The sequence below is a fragment of the Oryctolagus cuniculus genome, chromosome X (genome assembly GCF_051225735.1).
Source record: "Oryctolagus cuniculus isolate XC-2025 breed Fujian yellow rabbit chromosome X, ASM5122573v1, whole genome shotgun sequence".
NCBI classification, from domain to species: domain Eukaryota; kingdom Metazoa; phylum Chordata; class Mammalia; order Lagomorpha; family Leporidae; genus Oryctolagus; species Oryctolagus cuniculus.
The window spans coordinates 39,554,697-39,579,480 of record NC_142888.1 but is presented as its reverse complement, the minus strand read 5'-3'; the positions used below and the strand labels follow the sequence as shown (position 1 = coordinate 39,579,480).

The 24,784-nt window shown below is 35.4% G+C and overlaps 1 pseudogene; it reads left to right on the top strand.

Annotated features, from left to right (window-relative positions):
- Window positions 1-24,483, top strand: part of LOC100352613 (serine/threonine-protein kinase PAK 5 pseudogene) — a 54,747-nt pseudogene extending 30,264 nt beyond the window's left edge.
- Window positions 24,484-24,784: the final 301 nt, after the last annotated feature.

Genomic DNA, 24,784 nt, shown 5'->3' with positions numbered 1-24,784 from the left:
GTGCAGTGAGTCAGCAGAGATGAAAGGAAGTGTCAGAGAATGGACTTGTCTCACATCAGATCCTGTGTGTCTTGTAGGGTACTGTAACTTAAATTATGTTCCTCTCAAATTATATGTTGAAGTTCTAACTCCCAGTACTTCAGAATATAAACTTATTTAGAAATCAGTTTGTTATAGATGTAGTAAGTTAAGAAGAAGTTATATATATATATATATATATATATATATGTATGTATATATATATATATATAAAGAAAGGAAATTTGGAGACACACACACACACACACAAACACATGTGTGAACATTTAGTCATATATTAAGGTAAAGAAGCTACAATTGAGGGAACGCCAAGGACTGAGAAAACCACCAGGAGCTAGGACACAAACATAGAATACAAAATTCCTTCACAGTGCTCAGAAGTAACGAGTTTTGCCTTAATGTTGGACTTTTGGCTTCCAGAGTTGTGAGAAAATTAAATTCTGTTGCTTAAACAAAGTCATCATTATGTAATAGTATAATATTGATCTTTAATCCTATTTTCTATAGGATTTAAAATAGAAACACAAAAAGGAATTATAAACCTATGTTATTGTGCACAGAATGTATGCAGTTGTCCTTTGTAGCATCAATAACAAACAGGGAGATGGGAGCTTTAAAGCAGGAGAGATTATGCATGCAATTGAAATTAAGTTAATATTAACCCAAATTTGATATTTGTACCTTTGGGATGTTATATGTAATCCTGATAATACTCTCAATGAAAATATTTAAGGATTATATACAAAGGAAATAAGCAGAGAATTGACGTGTGCTGGTAGAAAATTCAACAAAATTTAACAAATTCAACAAAACCTTAATTAAACACAAAAGGAAATACAGTAAATGTGTTATAAAGAAAATAAATGGTAAATGGTACAAGTTTTACTTAACAGTAAATACTTTAAATACAAATGGTTTGCTCTCAAAACGCATAAGTTAGCAAATTATATTTTAAAAAATGATACAACTATATGCTGTCAATAAGAGACATGCTTTAAATCTAAAGATACAAATAGATGTAAAGTGAAATGATAGGAAAAGATATGCCTTGAAAACATTAACCAGAGAACATTTTGATGGCAATATTAATATTAGATAACATAAAATTTTACTCTAACATAATGTTGAAAGGTTGATTTACCAAGAAGGTATAAAAATTAAAACAAGTATGTACCAAATTTCAGGTCATTGATTTATACAAATCAACTACTGACAGAATTGAAAGGAGAAATAAGATAGTTCTAAAACAATAGTTGAGGATGTCAATAATCAGATAAATATACAGTTGATAATTAAGGGAAAAAAGGACTTCAATAACACCATAAACCAACTAGACCTAATAAAACATTACACCAAACAATAGAAAACACATTTTTTATCAGGTGAATATGGAACATTCTCCAACACAGACATTATCTTAGGGCACAAAACCAGTCTCCAGAAATTTTTAAAAGATTGATATCATACAAAGTATCTTCTCTGCTCACAAGGGAATGAAACTGGAGATCCAAAACAGGAGAAACCTGGAAAGTATACAAATTTGTGAAAATGACACAACACATTCTTAACCAATGAATCAAAGAAAAAACTAAAAGATAAATTAGAATTATTTTGAAATAAATACAAAAGAAATAAGAACATGTCAAAAATTTGTTGAGTTCAGCCAAACCAGTGCTCAAAATAAAATTCATAGCTGTAATTTTCTACATTAAACAAGATGGATCCAAAATCAATAACATATTATACTTTAAAAACTGAAAACAGAAGAGGAAGTCAAATCAAAATGTATTAGAAACAAAGAAATAACAAAGATTAGGGTGAAGATAAATGAAATGGAATTTAGGAAATCAGTAGACAGAATCAAAAAAAGAGACAGTTTTTCAACAGATCAAACAATTGATAAACATTCAACTATACCAACCAAGAAAAAAAGGAGGAGATTCAAATTACTGAAACCTAAAAGTGGGGGTATTACTATTTAATTTACAGAAAATATTTTGATTATATTATGAACAATTGTATACCAATATAATAGATAACAGATGAATTGCACAAATTCCTTATAATATATAGGTTACCAAAACTAAAAATAGAATAGAAAATGTGAACAGAATTATAAGGATAAATTCTTGAAGAAAAGCCATGAAGCAGATGGCTTCACAAATTATTTTCATAGAAAAAAATTAAAGAAACAATGTAAATTGTTCTGAAATACTTGTTAAAATGTGGAAGTGGAGGGAATACTTCCTGACTCATTATATAATTCCAGCATTACTCTGGTACTAAATCTAGTTAAGAACACCAGAAGCGGGAAAAAAACAGACCAATATTCTTTATGAACTTTCATGAAAAAACCCTCAATAAATATTAGCAAATCAAATGAAAAAATATTAAGATTATTACACATGAAGAACAAGTGGGATTTTTTCATGGAATGACTGATGGTTCTAATACAAAAACAAACCAATATAATACATCATGGCAATAGAATGGGTTAACATACATGCTGCAGATAAAAGTATTGGAAGTAATTTAATTGACAGGCAAAGTGATATATATAGAGAGAGACAGAGAGACAGAGAAAGACAGATGGGTCTTCCATCCACTGGAAGACCATTCCCCAAATGGCCACAAAGATCGTGGCTGATCCAGGCCAAGTCCAGGAGCCCAGAATTCCATCCATGTGTCCCAAGTACTTGCCCTATACTCCCCTTCTTTTTCAGGTGTATCAGCAGGGGGCTGGATCAAAAGTGGAGGAGCTGGACTCAAACTGGCACTCTGACATGGGATGCCAGAATTGCAGGTGGTGGCTTAACTCACCATGCCACAACACCAGTCCCCAGTTTTTGAAATAACTTAATACTCTTTCATGATACAATATTCAACAAAATAGGAATAGAAGGAATCTTCTTCAGCATTATAAGGGAAATGTATGAAAACTGAAAGGAAAATTTTATGGTAACATCAAAAATGTGAAAGAGTTTCCTTTTCTACACATCTTCTCTTAATGTTGTTATGTTTATGAGTGAGAGGTGATATCTCATTAAGGCTTTGATTTGCATTTCCTTGATGGTTAAGGATGTTGAATATTTTTTCATGTAATTTGTGAAAATACATATTAAGATTCTTTATTTGTTAAGGGACTTAAAGGGAGACTTAGACCCCAATAAAATAGTACTGGGGGACTTCAATACTCCACTCTCAGAAATAGACAGATCAACAGGAAAGAAGATCAACAAGGATACAGTAGATTTAAATGACACTATAGCCCAAATGGATCTAACAGATATCTACAGAACTTTCAATCCTACAGCTAAAGATTTTACATTCTTCTCAGCAGTACATGGAACCTTCTCTAGTATTGACCACATACTAGGCCATAAAGCAAGTCTCAGCAAATTCAAAAGAATTAGAATCATACCATGCAGCTTCTTAGACCATAAAGGAATGAAGTTGGAAATTAGCAACTCAGGAAACCCCAGAAAGTATGCAAACACATGGAGACTGAACAACATGCTCCTGAATGAAAAATGGGTCGTACAAGAAATTAAAAGAGAAATCAAAAATTTTCTGGAAGTAAATGAGGATAACAGCACAACATACCAAAACTTATGGGATGCAGCAAAAGCAGTGTTAAGAGGAAAGTTTATATCAATAGGTGCCTACATCAAGAAATTGGAAAGGCACCAAATAGATGAGCTTTCAATTCACCTCAAGGATCTAGAAATTCTACAGTAAACCAGACCCAAATCTAGTAGGAGAAGAGAAATAATTAAAATCAGAGAAGAAATCAACAGGATTGAATCCAAAAAAAAAAAAAAAAAAAAAACATTACAAGAAATCAGCCAAACGAGGAGCTGGTTTTTAGAAAAAATAAACAAAATTGACACCTCATTGGCCCAACTAACTAAAAAAAGAGAAAAGACCCAAATCAATAAAATGAGAGATGAAAAAGGAAACGTAACAACAGACACCACAGAAATAAAAAGAATCCTCAGAAATTACTACAAGTACTTGTATGCCAGCAAACAGGGAAACCTATCAGAAATGGATAGACTCCTGGACACATGCAACCTACCTAAATTGAACCAGGAAGACATCGAAAACCTAAACAGACCCATAACTGAGACAGAAATTGAAACAGTAATAAAGGCACTCCCAACAAAGAAAAGCCCAGGACCAGATGGATTCACTGCTGAATTCTACCAGACATTTAAAGAAGAACTGACTCCAATTCTTCTCAAATGATTCAGAGCAATCGAAAAAGAGGGAGTCCTCCCAAATTCTTTCTATGAAGCCAGCATCACCTTAATTCCTAAGCCGGAAAAAGATGCAGCACTGAAAGAGAATTACAGACCAATATCCCTGATGAACATAGATGCAAAAATCCTCAATAAAATTCTCACCAATAGAATGCAACAGCACATCAGAAAGATCATCCACCCAGACCAAGTGGGATTTATACCTGGTATGCAGGGATGGTTTAATGTGCGCAAGACAATCAATGTGAGACACCACATTAACAGACTGCAGAAGAAAAACCATATGATTATCTCAATAGATGCCGAGAAAGCATTTGAAAAAATACAACACCCGTTCATGATGAAAAATCTAAGCAAACTGGGTATGGAAGGACCATTCCTCAATACAATCAAAGCAATCTATGAAAAACCCACAGCCAACATCCTATTGAATGGGGAAAAGTTGGAAGCATTTCCACTGAGATCTGGTACCACACAGGGATGCCCACTCTCACCACTGCTATTCAATATAGTTCTGGAAGTTCTAGCCAGAGCTATTAGGCAAGAAAAAGAAATTAAAGGGATACAAATTGGGAGAGAAGAACTCAAACTATCCCTCTTTGCAGATGATATGATTCTTTATTTAGGGGACCCAAAGAACTCTACTAAGAGATTATTGGAACTCATAGAAGATTTTGGCAAAGTAGCAGGGTATAAAATCAATGCACAAAAATCAACAGCCTTTGTATACACAGGCAATGCCACGGCTGAGGAAGAACTTCTAAGATCAATCCCATTCACAATAGCTACAAAAACAATCAAATACCTTGGAATAAACTTAACCAAGGACGTTCAAGATCTCTACGATGAAAATTACAAAACCTTAGAGAAAGAAATAGAAGAGGATACCAAAAAATGGAAAAATCTTCCATGCTCATGGATTGGAAGAATCAATATCATCAAAATGTCCATTCTCCCAAAAGCAATTTATACATTCAATGCAATACCAATCAAGATACCGAAGACCTTCTTCTCAGATCTGGAAAAAATGATGCTGAAATTCGTATGGAGACACAGGAGACCTTGAATAGCTAAAGCAATCTTGGACAACAAAAACAAAGCCGGAGGCATCACAATACCAGATTTCAGGACATACTACAGGGCAGTTGTAATCAAAACAGCATGGTACTGGTACAGAAACAGATGGATAGACCAATGGAACAGAATTGAAACACCAGAAATCAATCCAAACATCTACAGATATTTCATCAAGGATCCAAAACCAATCCCTGGAGTAAGGACAGTCTATTCAATAAATGGTGCTGGGAAAATTGGATTTCCACATGCAGAATCATGAAGCAAGACCCCTACCTTTTACCTTACACCATAATTCACTCAACATGGATTAAAGACTTAAATCTATTACCTGACACCATCAAATTATTAGAGAGCATTGGAAAAACCTTGCAAGATATAGGTACTGGCAATGACTTCTTGGAAAACACCCCAGAAGCACAGGTAGTCAAAGCCATAAACAAGAGTGTCAATTTGTTAAGTCAACAACAGGAGTCACTGTGCACTTACTCTTCATGTAGGATCTTTGTCCTTAGTGTGTTATACATTGAGATTTAATGCTATAACTAGTACTCAAACAGTATTTTTCATTTTATGTTTCTGTGTGGGAGCAAACTGTTGAAATCTTTACTTAATGTATGCTAAACTGATCTTCTGTATATAAAGAAAATCGAAAATGAATCTTGATGTGAATGGAAGAGGAGAGGGAGTGGGAAAGGGGAGAGTTGCAGGTGGGAGGGACGTTATGGGGGGGAAGCCATTGTAATCAATATTCTGTACTTTGGAAATTTATATTCATTAAATAAAAGTTAAAAATAAAAGATCCTTTATCCATTTATAAGCCAATTTATTTCCAACAGTTTTAGGAATTCCTTATATATTTTCAACATTGATTCCTTATCAGATGTCCAGATCTCAAATATTTTTCCCATTCTGTAGGTTGTATCTACACTCTATTGATTGCTTCCTTGACTGTGAAGAATTGTTTTCGTTTAATGTAATCCCATTTGTCCTTTTGTCTTTTGTTGCCAGTAACTACATCAATGCCATGGACTTTAACCTTGTATTTTCTTCTAGTTGTCCATAGTTTGTGGCCTTACATTTACGTTTTTAGTCCATTTTGAGGTGATTTTTGTATATTGCATGAACTAAAGATCTAATTGCATTCTTCCTCATGTTGCTATATATTTGCCCCAAAACCATTTTCTGAATGGATTGTCCTTTGTCAACTGATTTGTGGTACCTTTCTCACAAACCAATTGACAATAAAGGGGTTCCAAGATGGCCAAATAGAGAAAAGGTATACTGATATAGATGATGGGAAAATGGCAGAAGGAAGCTGAAGAAGTGCATTCCCAGGGGAGACACTGAGAGAAGCTTGCAACGAAAATTCTATAGAAGGAAGAGGGACATCATGGAGCATGGTGGAAGGTGCAGACATGCAGCAGCAATCCCAAACATCACACACAGCATCTAAGTTCTGGAGGAGATGCAAGCTTTGTAGAGTGAGGTGAGAGCAGACTGCAACAGTCCATGCCACCAGTGATATTATCAGAGGGATAGCCCTGTGGACCACAGTGTTTTTTAGTATTGCCTGGAGCCCTAACAGGATGCAGAATACCTGCCTAATCCAGCAAAGAAAAAGCATGTGTCTTCCTCCCCATACCCCCAAAAGGGCACTAGGCAACAGGCAGAGAGAAGGTGACATTTTGATAATATAAGCAGCTGTGCAAGTTCTTGTGCACACTTATGGTCAGGGGATTTTACCAGAGGGAAAAATCCATGTACCCCATTAACTTTGAGTCTAGCTTGGAGGGTTGACAGGAGGCTAGGCACCCATGTTTGACTGTTAGGTATCCCCATCCTCTCACCTTATCACAGGCTTTGGGGTTAAACTGCCAAGATGGAACAACCACAGGCAGTGGGCTCTGAGAATGTCTATGCTCTTTCTATGGATGGGATAGGCTCGCAGGGCAGAGCAGATCTTCTGCACCCTCTGACTGTGGGAGCCTTGCATGTTGTGACTGTACAGTAGGGCACAGGATGTAGCTGGGTCTCTAGGCAATGCCGGAGGCTTGGAGCTCCCAGATTGCTTGGAGTGGGTGATTGTAGAGGGATCTGTGGCCAAATGTAGGACAGCACAGATCTATTGGGTGGTTCATTAAGCAGTGAAGGTGCACTCATAGTGGACTAACTCTGAGCACTGATTACCTTGGAAGAGAGTCAGTGAGGGTGTGATTATGCCAACAGAGGTGATCATACCCTCCCCCTGATGACAATAGAGATCTACCATGCTAAACTTGGGTGTCACCTGGGATATTTCCCCCACTCTGGAACACATGAATAGAGCTTGCTGGACACAGCCAGTCACCCCTCTGAATATTCACTGAAAGAGAAGACACTCCACTAAACCACGAGCATAGATCAAAGACATAATCCATCAGAGAAGAGAATCAACAAGTATTTCCATAAATGCCTAAAATAAATGCAGAAATTCAAGACATGAGATGAAGGAAGAGAACATGATTCTCCCCAAAAACCACAACAACTTTTCAATATCAGAATGTAAAGACAAAGACATTGATTAAATGCCTGAAAAGGAATACAAAAGAATGATCATACAATTACTCAGAAGCAATGACAAGCAAATTTAGGAGTTAAAGAAATTAATATATGTCATAAAGGAAAAATTATTCCCATGAGATTTAGATTTTGAAGAGAAACCAAACTGAAATATTAGAAATTAAGAATTCAATATGCCAAATTAAAAACAAAATAGACTTGAAAGCCTTAACAACAGACTTGGTGATGCAGAAGAAAGAATATTCCAAGCTAGAAGATGATAATTGGAAATATCTCAGTCAAACCAAAAAAAAAGAAAAAGAAAAAGAAGAAATTAGAAAATTTAAAAGAGTGTTGGAGATTTATGGGATACTACTGAGTACCAAACATAGAGGTCACAGGACCTGCTGAAGGTGTGGAAAGAGAGAATGGAGCAGAAAACTCCCTCAGTTTGGAGAAAGAAATGGACATCCAAATAAACGAGGCAACCAGAACTCCTAATAGACACGACCAGAGAAGAACTTCACCATGACACAGTGTCATCAAGCATTCAGCTGTAAAACATAAAGAAAAGATTCTAAAATGTTCATGAGAGAAAGAAGAAATTACTTTCAGAGGATCTCCAATTAGACTCACAGCTGATTTATTATCAGAAAACCTGTAGGCTAAGAGAGAATGGAGAAACATAGCCAAGTTTTAAAAGAAAAAAAGAAACTGTCAATCCAAAATACCCTACCCTGCCAAGTTCTCATTTATGAATGGAGGTGAAATAAAGACCTTCCATATGAAAAAAAAATTGAATTTGTCAAAACTCATTCAGCATTACAAATTATGCCTAAGGATGTACTACACATACAAAGATAGTCATCATTATGAAAGAACGGAGAGTAAGAAAATCTCTCAGTAAAAGTACAAAGGAAACCCTAAGAAAACAATAGGAATACATATGGAAAAATGGCAGAGCCAAGTCGTTACTTCTGAATAGCAACCTTGCGGGGCTGGTGCTGTGGCATAGTGGGTAAAGCCTCTACCTGCAATACTGCCCTCCCATATGGGCCCTAGTTGAAGCCCTGGCTGTTCCACTTCTGATGCAGCTCTATTTATTTCCTGAGACAGTAAATAACAACCCAAGTCCTGGGGCACCTGTACCATGTGTGAGACCTGGAAGAAGATATTGGATACTGGCATCAGATCAGTCCAGCTCCAGCTGTTGCAGCCATTTGGGGAGTGAATCAATGGACAGAAGATTCTCCCTCTCCTTCTCCCTCTCCATCTCCCTCCCCACCCCCGACCCTCTTTCTTTACCTCTCTGTAAATCTCTGCCTTTCAAATAAATATATCTTTCAAAAAAAGTAGTAATGTTGAATGTAAATGGCCTAAACTCCCCCAATTAAATGATACAGACTGGCTGAATAGATTAAAAACAATATCCATGCATTTCTTGCCTACACAAAACACCCTCACCAACAAAGATACATGCAGAATGAAAGCAAAAGGATGGAAAAAGTTATTCCATGCTAACAGAAAGCAAACATTAGCAACTGTAGCCATCCTAACGTCAGAAAAAATAGACCTTAACACAAAACTGTTAAAAGATCAATTCAACAGGAAGATATGACTATAATAAATGTGTATTCACCAAATTATAGAGCACTGGCTATTTAAAGAAAATGTTAAGATCTAAAGGGAGACATAGACTCTAATAAAATAGCATTGGTGCATTCAACACTGAATTTTAATCAATGGATGGATGAACCAGATAAAAAAATCAACAAAGAGAGCTAATCCACACTAAGGACCAAATAGACCTAACTGATATCTACAGAACCTTTCATTACACAGTTGAAGAAAACACATACTTCTTATCAGTGCATGGAATTTCTGAAAAATAAACCATATACTAGGCTATAAAGCAAGACTTAGCAAATTAAAAAAAAAAACTAAAATCATACCTGGTGTCTTTTCTGACCAAAATAGAATGAAGCTGGAAATAATAACTGAAGAAACTCTAGAAAATGTGCAAACACATAAACACATGGAGGTTGAATAACATGATCCTGATGGAAAGTGGTCATAGAGTAAATCAAAAGAGAAATTTAAAATATTCCTGGAAATGAATGCAGATAACAATACAACATATCAAAACTTATGGAATATAGTGAAACCAGTGTTAAGAAGGAAGTTTATAACAACTGGTGCCAACATGAATAAATTGGAAAGGCAGCAAATAAATGAGCTATCAATGCATCTCAAGGACATAGAAAAATAACAAACCAAACAGAAAATCAGTAGGAGGAAAGAAATAATTAAAATTAGAGAAGAAACAAATAAAATTGGAACAGAAAAAGAACACAAATGATCACTGAAATGAAGAGGTGATTTTTTTTTAACTTTTATTTAATGAATATAAATTTCCAAAGTACAGCTTATGGATTACAGTGGCATCCCCCCCCCATAACTTCCCTCCCACCCGCAACCCTCCCCTTTCCCTCTCCCTCCCCCCTTCCATTCACATCAAGATTCATTTTCAATTCTCTTTATATACAGAAGATCAGTTTAGCATACATTAAGTAAAGATTTCAACAGTTTGCACCCACATAGAAACACAAAGTGAAAAATACTGTTTGAGTACTAGTTATAGCATTAAACCACAATGTACAGCACATTAAGGACAGAGATCCTACATGAGGAGTAAGTGCACAGTGACTCTGTTGTTGAAAAAATAAAAGTGATACTCCAATGGTCCAACTAACCAAAAGAAAGAGAAGACCTAAATCAATAAAAAAAAAGAGCTGAAAAGGGAAATGTAACAACAGGTACCACAGAAATAAAGAGAATCATCAGAATTACTATATAAACAGTCAGTTGCCAACCAATTGGAAAATCTAGAAGAAATGGCTAGATTCCTGGACACATACAATCTTCCAAAATTGAGTCATGAAGTCACAGAATGCTTAAACAGACTAATAACTAAGATGGAGATTGAATCAGTAGTAAAAACCCTCCCAACAAAGAAAAGTCCAGGGCCAAAAGGCTTCACTGCTGAATTAGAGGTGACATTTGAAGAAGGACAAATTCCAATTCTCAGGCTGTTCAAAACAACTGATAGGAAGAGAATCCTCCCAAACTCCTCCTATCAGGCCAGCAACCCCTTAATTTCTGAGCCATAAAATAATACACCAGAGAGGTAGAACTGTATACCAATATACCTGGTGAACACAGATGGAAAAATCCTCAACAAAATACCAGCTAATAGAGTCCAACGAAACAACAGAAAGATCATTTACCCAGACCAACTGGAAGTAATCCCTGGGATGCAGGGATAGTTCAACATTTGTAAACCAATCAGTATGATGCATTGCATTAATAAACTGAAGAATAAAACCATTTGATTATATCAAAAGATACAGAAAAAGCTTTTGAGAAAATACAACATCCTTTCATGATGGAAACCTTAAGCAAATTGGGTATAGAAAAATTCTCTTCAGTATAATCAAGGCAATTTATTACAAACACAAAACCCGCATCTTATTGAAGGTGGAAAAGTTGGAAGCATTTCCACTAAGCTCTGGAACCAAATAAGGACGTTCACTTTCACCAGTGCTATGAGATAAAGTCCTGGAAGTTTTAGCCAGAGTCATTAGACAAAAAAAGAAATCAAAGGGACACAAATTGGAAAGTAGGAAGTCAAATTATTCCTATTTGCAGATGACATGACTCTATATAGAGGAGAACCAAAAGACTGCACTTAGAGACTATTGGAACTCATAAAAGAGTTTGGTAAAGTGGCAGGATATGGAATTAACACATAAAAATCAATAGCCTTTTGTTTATACAGACAATGCAATGGCTGAGAAAGAACTTCTAAGATCAGTCCTATTCACTAAAAAGAATTAAATTTGTTGGAAACAAATTTAACCAAGGGTGTGAAATATCTCTACTATGAAAATTATAAAACATTAAGGAATGGAATATAATATGACACAAAAATGGAAAAATCTTCCATATTCATGGATTGGAAGAATTAACATCATCAAAGTGCCCATACTCCCAAAAGCAATTTATAGATTCAATGTGATGCCAATCAAAATATCAACATTTTTCTCCGATCTAGAGAAAAAATGATGCTAAAATTCATATGGAAACAAGACACCCTGAATAGCTAAAGCAACAAAAACAAAGCCGGAGGCTTCTCAATACCACATTTCAAGATATCCTACAATGTCATTATAAACAAAATATCCAGTTACTGGCACAAAAGTAGACATGTAGAGCAATGTAACAGAATAGAAACTTCACAAATTAATCCACATAAACCTTCTTTGATAAGAGAGCTAAAATCAATCCCAAGAAAAAGACAGTATCTTTAACAACTGATGCTGGCAAAACTGGATCTCCACATGCAGAAGTATGAAACAAACCCCCTGCCTTACACATTATACAAAAATCAACTCAAAATGAATCAAGGACCTAAATCTACAACCTGATGCCATCAAATTTCTAGATAAAAATATCAGGGAACTCTGCAAGACATTGGCATTGGCAAAGACTTCTTTTAAAAAACCCAAAAGCACAGGAAATCAAAGCTAAAATTGACAAATGAGATTATACCAAGCTGAGAAACTTCTGCACTGCAAAAGAAACACTCAGAAAGTGAAGAGGAAAGCAACAGAATGGTAGAAAATATTTGCAAACTATGCAACTGATAAAGGATTAATATCCAGAATCTATAAAAAGCTCAAGCAACTCAATAACAAACAATCCAGTCAAGAAACAGGCAAAGGACTTGAACACCCATTTTTCAAGAGAGAAAATTCAAATTGCTAGCAGACACTTGAGAAAATGCTCAGCAACACTAGCCATCAGGGAAATGCAAATCAAAACCACAATGAGGTTTTACTTCACTTCAGTTAGAATGGCTCTCATACAGAAATCAACAAACAACAAATGCTGGTGATGATGTGGGGGAAAAGGTATCCTAATCCACTGTTGGTGGGAATATCAGCTAGTACAGTGATTGTGGAAGACAGTATGGAGATATCTCAGAAAGCTAAAAATAAACATAGCATATATCCCAGTAATGCCACTCCTTGGATTTTGCCAAAGGGAAATGAAAGCAGCATATGAAAATTATCTATAGCCACGTTTATTACAGCTCAGTTGACAACAGCTAAGACATGGAATCAACACAGATGTCCATCAATTGTTGCCTGGATAAATTTTATATATATAAAATACAAATTTATATATATATGTGTATATAAATTATATAAATTATATATATATATATCGGAGAATACTACTCTGCCATAAAAAATAATGAAACCCTGTCTTTCACAACAAAACAGATAAAACTGGCAACCATTATACTTAGTGAAATCAGCCAATCCCAAAAACAGAAATACCATATATTTTCCCTGATCTGTGGTAACTATTAGAGTACTGAAAATGGAATTGAAATTGACAAATGTAAAATATAAATTGATACTTGATGATTGTTTATAACCCTTGTCTCTACTGTTGAGGAACAGTGTTTTTTTCTTCTATTTGTTGAGCTCTTATTGTAGGGTTAGTCCTATATCATAAACTGAAAGTAGATTATTATAAAAATTAAGAGAGGGAATAAGGAAGGAAGGAAGGAGGAAGTGTTAGAGCATTTGGGGGGAGGAAGGGTAGCGTGGGAAGTGTCACTATGTTCCTAAATATGTACATATAAAATACATGAAATTTGTTTAGCATAAATGAAACTAATTTTTAAAAAGAAATATTGGCCAAGAATATGAATAGACATTTTCTAACACAGAGGTACAAACAGCCAGTAAGCAAGTAGAAAGATTCTCAGCATCACTAATCATTAGGGAAATGCAAATGCAAATCACAAGCGTATTGAGATAATATCTAACACTCATTAGGATAGCTATTATTGAAATAGGAGAAAATAACATGTTAATAAGGATGTGTTGAAATCAGAACACGTGTACACTGCTAGAGGAATATAAAATGATGCAGCCATTGTAGAACATAGCATAGAGTATCCTCTAAAAATAAACATTAAATTACTATGTGATCTAGGTATTTCACTTTTGGATTTATACCTAAGAGAACTGAAAGCAAGGACATATAAAAATATTTGCATACCCATTTATTTTCTTAGCAGTATTATTTATGATAGCTAAAAGATGGAAGCTAACCAAGTCCATCAACAGATGGATATTCAAAATTGGAATATGTATGAATATTTTAACTTCTCTAGAAATATTTTATATGTATATAGTATATACTTATAAATATTTATTATATAGAAATATTTTATATATTTATGGAAATATTTAACTTCTATAGTTAAAATGTTCCTTTTAACATCTATAGAAATTTTGATCCATGGCATAATCGGATAAATGTTGTAACTTTAAATAAAATAAGCCAATTACAAAAGGACAAATAATGTAGATTCCACTTACATAGGATACATAGCAAAATTCAATTCATAATGAGCCAAAACAGAATGATGTCTGCTAGGGCCTGCAGGATTGGGAAAATAGGGATTTATTAGTTAATGTATGTGGAGTTCAAGCTTTGAAAGATGTAAAAATTCTGGTGAAGGTGTGTGGTGATTGCCTCAAAACAATGTGAAAGCAACTTATTTCCCTTGTACACATCTTAAATGGTAATAATGGTAAAATTTATATATGTTTTATCACAATAAAAATAAACTTTGGCATGACCATACCAAGAAGGAAACAATATTAAGGAAATACATATACCAGGAGGCAAAATTTAGAATTTTTACACGATCAAGATTTGGAATGGTGCACTAATAAATATCATACGATAGAATCATGACCCAAAAGAGAGCTAATTTGCTAAATTCTACAGATTCATACTAGCTAATATCTAATTTCCAAACTGAAAGGAATGAAATTCCTGATATACCATTCTAAACTTCATTTTATCTTGAGGATTTATATGCATATATACCTGCCTCTATAGATGGTTTTAAAAATAAGAAGAAAGCTTTCTGTTAACAGTCTTTTTCATTGCATTTCAATGCATTACCAGGCCTGGCATTATGGCATTGTGTGTTAAGCCACCCCCGGTTCCCTGTTGCTCCACTACTAATCCAGCCCCTTGTTATTGGCCTGGGAAAGGCAGAGAAAGATGGCTCAAGTGCATGAGCCACTGCCATCCACTTGGGAGACCTGAAAGAAGCTCCTGGCTCCTGGTTTAGGTCTGGCCCAGTCTTGGCTGTTGCCGCCATTTGGGAAGAAATCCAGTGGATAGAAGACCTCTCTGTAATTCTGCCTTTCAAATAAATAAATATATCTTAAAACAAATAAATAAAATGCATTAATTGAAAATTCTAAACAAGCAAGATTACTGCAAGCTACAGAAATCATAACACTGGTACTGTATAAAGACACTCATGTAGACTAAAAGAATAAGTAACTCAAAAATAAACCCCTGTATCTTATGCTTAATTGATACTTGCCAGTGTGTTGATTGGCAATTAATGATTGATTTAATAATTCTGGGATAACTCTGAGGTTATGTATGAAAGAATAAAATTTGACCCTTATTTCATACCATATATAAAAATTCATTCAAAATGGATCAAAAAGGGAGATTCCAAGATGGTGAATTAGGGAATGACATACTGCACTAGGCTATTGATAAACAGTAAAAAAAAAAAAGAAAACCGTGTAGGAATTGCACTCTCAGGAAAATTTGAAAGAAAACTGCACTGGAAATCCTGCAAGAGGAAGAGGAATGCCATGGACCTGTGTGGAGGGTGCAAATGCACAGCACGGACATGAACACAAGCACAACTGCAGCAGCCAAGTGCCAGAGTGAGTGAATGCTGCAATGAACTGCTGCAACCCATGGTGATATAGGTAGAAGGAGACTATGGTTTGAGTCTGGACTGGAGCCCTGGGGACTGGCAGTTGCTTGTGGTGGCCCATGGACATAGTGGAAGTACAAGGAGCACATTTACCTGCCCCAACTTCCCCACAACAGTGCCCATGGCTTAGCTAAGAAAGGGCAGGTGCCATTCTAGGTTAGGGCAGGAGCTCCAGAAGACTTTGTGATTACACATAGGAACTGGTTGATAAAGGCCGCCATCTTCTCAGCAGTACTGGCATCAGTGGCAGGGAGAGAGCAATATTTTTTCAGTGGCTCGTGTGTGTGTGTGTGTGTGTGTGTGTGATCCAGAGATTCCAGTGGAGGGAAAAATCCACAGTCCCCACTGACTTTAAGTCTGGCTGGGAAGTGGCTGAACAACCCACAGTCTCCCAGGATCAAGAGCTGTTTTGGGGAACATCTGCCTCTCTGTTAACTGGACAGGCTGGCAGGGTAGAGAGAAACCTCTGGACCCAGCCACTGTGGGAGTCTTGTGTGGAGATTGTGGGGACTTGGTGGTTACATGAGAAGCTGCAATGTGTAGCTGGGTCTCTTGGCAATTACTCGGTGTTGCTTCACATGCTCAGAGCTCCTTAGTTGCCTAGAGCATGTCATTGCAGCAGGAATTGTGCTTAAAGTGAGGTCTGTGCAGATAATATGTGAGGTTCATATGGTAGTATGGAACACACTGGGGACTAACTCTTGGATATTGAGATCTACCATGCCCAACTTCAGTGTTAACTTGGACACTTGCCTGGAGCACTGACAAGAGCTCACTGGCCACACCAACCACACACCAGTTGCTATTCAATGAATGTGCAGACATTCCAGCAAGCCACAGAGGCGCAACTCAAAGAAAAAAGCCTTCTGAGGAAAAAAAAATCAACTCCACAAATGCCTAAAAACAAATGTAGAAATTCAAAAAATAATAAGGAAGAAACCATGACATCCCCAAAGGAACATGATAACATTTCAATATTAGAATGTAAAGATGAAGAGATTGAGAAAATGCCAGAAATGGAATAAAAAATAATCTTAGGGTTACTCAAAAGCCATCAGAAGCCAAATGAAGAACTAAAGAAAACTATACATGAAATGAATGAAAATTTTTCCCATGAAATTGAGATTTTAAAGAGAAATAAAAATGAAATACTAGAAATGAAGAATTCAACAAATCAAAAAAAAATGTGGTGGAAAGCCTTAGCAGCAGAATTGGTGAAGCAGAAGAAAGAATATCTGAACTAGAAGACATATCTTTGCATCTTACAGTCAGACCAAAAAGAAAGAGCGTAGGAGATTTATGGGATACTATCAAATGACCCAACATATGGGCCTTAAGTTTTCCTGAAAGCGTGGAAAGAAAATGGACTAAAAGGCCTATTTAGTGAAATAATTACAGAAAACTTCCCCAATTTGGGGATAAAAAGAGATGTCCAAGTACAGGAGGCACACAGAACTCCTAACAGACATGACCAGAAAAGATCTTCACCACAACACATTTTCAAAATAAAACATAAAGAAAAGATTCAAAAATATTCATGAGAGAAACTCCAGAGTATTTTCAAAGTATCTTCAATTAGGATCACAGCTGACTTCTCATCAGAAACTCTACAGGCTAAGAGAAACTGATACATCATTGGCCCAACTAATAAAAAAAAAAATAGAGAAGACCCAAATCAATAAAATCAAGGATGATAACCTAAATGCAACAACAGATACCATGGAAATAAAAAAAGAATCATCAGGAACTACTACAGAGAGTGATATGCCAAAAAATTGGGAAATATAAAAGAAATGGATAGATTCCTAGACACATACAAAACTGAGTCGTAAAGAAAGAAAACCTAAATAGATTAATAACCAAGATAGAAATTGAATCAGTAATAAAGACCCTTCCAACAAAGAAAAACCCAGGACCAGATGGCTGCACTGCTGAATTCTAGTAGACATTTAAAGAAAAACTAATTATATTTCTCTTCAAGCTATTCAAGACAATTGAAAGGGAAGCAATCCTCCCAAACTTCTGCTATGAACCCTACATCACCTTAATTCCAAAAAAGATACAACAGAGAAAAATAACTCTAGACCAATATCCCAGATGGACCTAGATGTAAAAATCCTCAACAAAACATTGGCCAATTGAACCCAACAACACATAATAGATATCATTCACACGGACAAAGTAGGATTTATCTCTGGTATGCAGGGATAACATTTGTAAATCAATAAATGTGATATATCATATTAACAAACTGAAGAAAAAAACCATATGGTTATCTCAATAGATGCACAGAAAGCATTTGATAAAACACAATTTAATGATGAAAACATTAAGCAAATCAGGTAGAGAAGGAATATTCCTCAACACATTGAAGGCAATTTAAGACAAACCCAAGGTCAGCATCCTATTTAATTGGGAAATGTTGGAAGCATTCCCTCTAAGATCTAGAACTAGACAAGGGTGCCCACTCTCACCATTGCTATTTAAGATAGTCCTGGAAGATTTAACCAAAACATCAGGTGGGAAAAATAAACCAAAGGGATACAAACTGGAAAGGAAGAACCAAACACTTCCTATTTTCAGATGTCATGATTCTATATATAGGGGATCCTAAAGACTCCACTTAGAGATTATTAGAGCTCATAAAAGATTTTGGTAAAGTGGCAGGATACAAAATCAACATGGAAAAAAATCAATAACCTTTGTATACAAAGAGAATGCTATGGCTGAAAAAAGAACTTTTAAGATCTATCCCATTCACAATAGCTCCAAAAAAAATCAAATACCTGAAAACAATTTAACTAAGTATGTCAAAGATCTCTATGATGAAAAACACAAAACACTAAAGAAAGAAGAAGACCATAAAAATGGAAAATATTCCATGTTCATGGATTGCAAAACTCAATATCATCAAAACATCAATACTACCAAAAGCAATTTAAAGATTCAATGCAATCCTAGTCAAAATATCAATAGCAATCTTTGCAGATCTAGAAAAAATGATAAAACTCATAGGGAAGTACATGAAACCCTGAATAGCTAAAAAAATCTTATACAACACAAACAAATCCAGAAGCATCACAACACCTGATTTCAAGACATACTACATATTAGTTATAATCAAATCAGCCTGGTACTGGCACAAAAACTGATGGGTAGACCAATGGAGCAAAATAGAAAATCCAGAAAAAATTCATGCATCTACAACCAACTTATCTTTGACAAAGGAGCTAAAATCAATCAATCCCTGGAGAATGGACAGTCAACAAATGGTGCTGGCGAAACTGGATCACCAAGTGATCAAATTACTAGAAAACATAGAGGAAGCACTGCAAGACACTGGCATAGGAAAAACTGTTGGAAAAGACCCCAGATGTACAGGTAATCAAAGCCAAAATTGACAAATGGGATTACATCAAGCTGAGAACCTTCTGTACTACAAAAGAAACACTCAGCAAAGTGAAGACACAACCTACAGAATGGGAGAAAATATTTACAAACTGAGCAGCTGATAAAAGGTTAACATCCAGAATCTATAAAGAGCTGAAGTAACTCAACAACAAAACAAACAATTCAGTTAAAAATTGGGCAAAGGACTTGAACAGGCATTTTTCAAGAGAGGAAATTCAAATGGCCAACAAACACTTGAGAAAATGCTCAGGATCACTAGCCATCAGGGAAACGTAAATCAAAACCACAATAAGGTTTCACCCTATGCCAGGCTTCCCAATCATGGAAATTTACCCAAACCAAAAGAAATCAGTATATGAAAGAGTTATCTGTACCCCCATGTTCATTGCTTCACAATTTACAATAGCTAAGATATGGAATCAATCCAAATTTCCAACTGTTGACTGGATAAAGAAATACATACATATATATATATATATATATGTATTTATATGTATATATACACACACTATTGAGTGCTACTCTGCTGTAAAAATGATGAAATTCTGTCTTTTGCAACAAAATGGAAACATTTTGCAACAAAACTGAAAACCATTATACTTAGTAAAATAAGGCAGTTCCCAAAAAACTGTTTTCCCTGATCTGTGGTAACTATAATAGAGTACCTGAAATGTAATGTACTGGAGTGAAACAGACATTTTGAGAATAAATGATTGTTTACAGCACTTGTCTCTTCCATTGAAGAACAGTTTTTTTTTTCCCCCTTCATACTATTTGTTGAACTCTTTTCACTTAGTGTAGGGTTAGCTATACAATCATTAAGTAAACTGAAAATAGACTATCTTAAAAATTAAGAGTGACAATCTGAGAAGGAGGAGGAAGAAGGGTTGGAGTGTGGGCAGGAGAGAGGTAGGGGAGAAAGTGTCACTATGTTCCTAAAACTGTATATATGAAACATAACACTTGTACAACTTAAATAAAATTTAAAAAATAAAAAGTAAAAAATAAATAAATAAGTGGTAAATATGGCCTCCACCAAATAAAATGATCAAAGATAAAATATAATAGCCACATCTAGAAAACTCAAGTACAAAACATGACGGTATATCTTCATGAATTTGAATTTAGAAATGTAATTTTAGATATGGCACCAAAAACACAAACATGACTCTAAATTTGAGTTTGTAAAAATCAAAACCTTTCATTATCATACAACACTATTAAGAAAGTAAAAAGATACTATTCTGAATGGAAGAAAACTCTTGTAAAGGAGTCAAAGCAGTGGCACAAAGGGTAAAGCCACTGCCTTGCAGTGCCAGCATCCCATTTGGGTGCCAGTTGCTCCACTTCCAATCCAGCTCTTTGCTATGGCTTGGGAAAGCAGAAGATGATGGCCCGAGTTCTTAGGCCCCTGCACTCATGTAGGAGACCTGGAAGAAATTCCTGGCTCCTGGCTTCGGATTGGCCCAGCTCCAGCTGTTGCAGTCATTTGGGAAGTGAACCAACGGATGGAACACTTCTCTCTTCTCTGCCTCTGCCTCTCCTTAACTCTGCCTTTCAAATGAATAAATAAATCTTTATAATAAAAAACACTTGTAAGCCTCTATTATGAGTTGAATTGTACCACTGTCCCCAAATTCACATGTTGAAGTCTTAGCCTTCAGTATCATAGAATGCAACTGTATTTGGAGACAGGGCTTTAACAGGATAATTATGTTAAAAGGAGACCCTTGGGTAGTCCTTAATGCACTCTGACTTGTTCCCTTATAATTAAAAGAGATTAGGATACACACAAATAGACACAAGGGAAAAGCAGCATCTACATAAGCCAAGGGGATGCTTCAGAAGAAAACAAATTTGCTATCATTTTTCCTTGTACATCTATATTCCAGAACTATGATAAATTTATGTTAAGATACACAGTCTGTGATTTCTTATGACATCTCTAGAAAACTAGTACAACTGCATATCAGATAAGGGTTATATACAGTAAATATATAAAGGACTCTTACAACTCAAGAACAAAAATACTTGAATTGCATTTCTCCAAAGAAGTAATAAACATTGGCAGTAAGCACATGTTCAATGAGATGCAAATCAAAATTACACTGAAATACTACTTCATTACTACTGAGGCTATTAGGAGGCTAAAAATGGGAAATATGCATTATCTTTTATACAATTTTCCAAATATACTTAGAAACCAGAAAAAAAATAAAAAATAAAAAAGGGTTAGCAAGGAATGTGGAGAAAATGGAACCCTCTTAGTTTGCTAATGGAAATGTAATGGGTGTAGTCAGTGTGGAACAAGTTAGCAGTTAAAGTTAAATATATAATTAAAAATAGGTGTTCAAATAAAAACATGTGAGCCAATGTTAGTAGTGGCACTATTTATAATAGCTATAAGGTGGAAACAATCTACTTGATTTTATCCCAAAGACCAAGAAGTGCCGAGGAATGAACAATCTAAATGCCCACCAAAATAAGTATATAATAAAATATTATGTGTTCATGTGTGTATGTGTGTGTATATATATATATATATATATATATACAGAGAGAGAGAGAGAGATGCATAGATTAGAATAGTATCATTCAGCCATAAAATGGGAATCTGTGTTACAACATCAATGAATCTTAAAAACATAGTGACTAGTACTCAAACAGTATTTTTCACTTTGTGTTTCTATGTGGGTGCAAACTGTTGAAATCTTTACTTAATATATGCTAAACTGATCTTCTGTATATAAAGAGAATTGAAAATGAATCTTGATGTGAATGGAAGGGGGGAGGGAGAGGGAAAGGGGAGGGTTGCGGGTGGGAGGGAAGTTATGGGGGGGAAGCCATTGTAAAACAAAGAAAAAAAAACAGTGAATTTGATGAGAGTGTTTTGGAATGAAATAAAAGTGATGTCTGTACAACAATGAATAAACCAATTAAATGCCTCTGAATTTCATATCTTAAAATGGGGAGAAAGTTTTATGTTAGTTGAGTTTCACTTCAACAAAAAAGCAAATTCCAATATGGATGATTCTCAAAGACCTAATTTTAAGTGAAAAAGTACCAAATATTAAAGAATGCTTAATTGTAACTCTGAAATTTAAAAGAAAATTTTAACTTTATGAATAGTATTTATAAGGAGTCAACTGCAAATATATCTAAATTTGAAACATGAAATTCATTTCTAAAAGAGTTAGGAACAAGACAAGGATGTCTCCTATTCCCACTAAAATTTAACATTCTTCTGGAAGTTCTAGTTAATGCAATAAAAGAAGGGTGGGAAGAAGAGATAGGTTTCATCAATAGAAATCAAACTTTTCTATATACTAGCAATCATCAATTAGGAAATGTAACAGGAAAATAGTTTCCATTACCAATTAACAACTCTAAACTATCTAGAAATAAATCTAAACAAAATAACAATCAAGGGGAAATAGATACCTAATAAATGTTATGAAGCTAAATTAAAGTACATAAAAGACAAATGGAGAAACATACCAGATTCTTTGATGAGAAATGCAATTTCACAAAATCTTCAATTCTCCCTGCATTAACCTATACATTTAATGTAACTTCTCTCAAATTCCAATAAGATTGTAGGGGTATATATTTGTTCTAATCTTCTGAAAGAAAAAAATGCATGAGAATGACTGAGAAGAGTGTGATGGCTTCAATGGGTCCCCCACAGGTTATATATTGGAAATCTAACTTGCAGTGTATGACTGTCAAGTGGAACCTGCATTGTGGTGAGGGGGTTAAGCTTGGTGTCTGTGATGCTGGCATCCCTTTTAGGCACCAATTTGAGTCCCAGGTTCTCCACTTGCAATTCAGCCCCCTTTTAATGTGCCTAACTGCCCAAGAATTGGACCCCCACAACCACAGAGACCTGGATGAAAGCTCCTGGCTCCTAGTTTCAGTCTAGTCTAGCCCCTGTTGTTGTAGCTATTGGAAAGTGAACCAGCAGATGGAGCATCTCTCTTTCTCCCTCCCTCTCTCTCTGTAATTCCTTCAAATAACTAAATAAATCTTTAAAACGAAAAAGATAAGTGAGATCTTTAAAAGGTGATTAAGTCATGCATGAGACACGGTCTGCCCTCATAACCAGATTAATGTCATCAACAGGCAAACGAATTCCTGATAATGGATGAGTTAAGCCCCTTTTGCTCTGTCACTCTCAACCTCTTCTTTTTTTAAAGATTTATTTATTTATTTGAAAGGCAGAGTTACAAAGAAGAAGATGCAGAGAGAGAACTTCCATCTGCTGGTTTATTCCCCAAATGGCTGCAATGGTAGGAGCTGGGCTGATCTGAAACCAGGAGCTTCCTGGGTATAGCGGCCAAGCACTTGGGTCATCTTCTACTGCTCTCCCAGGCCATAGCAGAGAGCTGGACTGGAAGTGGACCAGCTCGAACTGGAACTGGCACCCACATGGGATGCTGGCACTGCAAGCAGCAGTTTTAACCTGCTCTGCCACAGTGCCAGCCCCTCAACCTCTTTCAACTTCTCACCTTCCACCATGGGAAGACCTCAGCAAGATGCCAGATGCTGAAACATCAATATTGGACTTCTCAATCTCTAGAAGTGTAAGAAGTAAATCTCTGTAATTTATAAACTATTCAGTCTCAGGTAATCTGTTATAGCAGCATAAAATGGAATAAGACAAAGATTCAGAAAAAGAATTACCACTGAGAGGTAATTACCAAATATTAAAATTAATGCTACAATATCTGAATTGAATAAAACTGGCAGAATAGACAAATGCATCACTGAAACAGAACAGAGATTCCACAAAACATATACATGCATATACAGGACTTTATTGAGTATTGGATTTGAAATTACTGAGGAAAGTGTAGTCTGTCCAACACATGATGTTAAGAAAACTTATTATCCACTTGGAATAAAAATTAGTTCCCAACTTCAGCCATATACAAAGCCAAAACCTAGATGAAATAAAATTTTAAATATGAACAAAAAGCTAAGATAAAGTACAGAAGACTGTACAATTTAGAGTGCAAACATTTTTGTTTTTAATGTCTTATAAAACTCAGGTGTTCTAAGAGAAGAGACTAAAAGGATGCATAGGTACAAAAAACTAGAAAACTGAGTGGAAATTCATCTATGACTTGGATGTGGTTTGTCTCTTCCAAAGGTTATGTTGAAATTCCCAATGTAACAGTGTTGAGAGGTAGTGAGATTCTTAAGTGTTTTTTGGATCACGAGTGCAGAGCCTTCATGGTTAATGCTGCTCTTTAGGAACTGGACTAATTCTCACAGGAGTGAGTTCTCATTCTTGTGTTTTAGTCAATCATGTAATTTTATTTTTATTTTATTTTTTAACTAAAATTCAATATAGTTCATAGATATAATTCTAAGAATATAAAGAGTTTCCCTTCCTCCCTTATATCCTCCCTTCCCCCTCTCTTCCTTTTTTTTTTTTTTTTTGTTCTCATTCTTAAAGGACGGGGTTAGTTACTATCAGAGTGGGTTGTTAAAAAGTGAGCACACAGCTTGTGTTTTGTCTTTCTTGCATGTGCTTACTTGCCTTTCTGCCTGG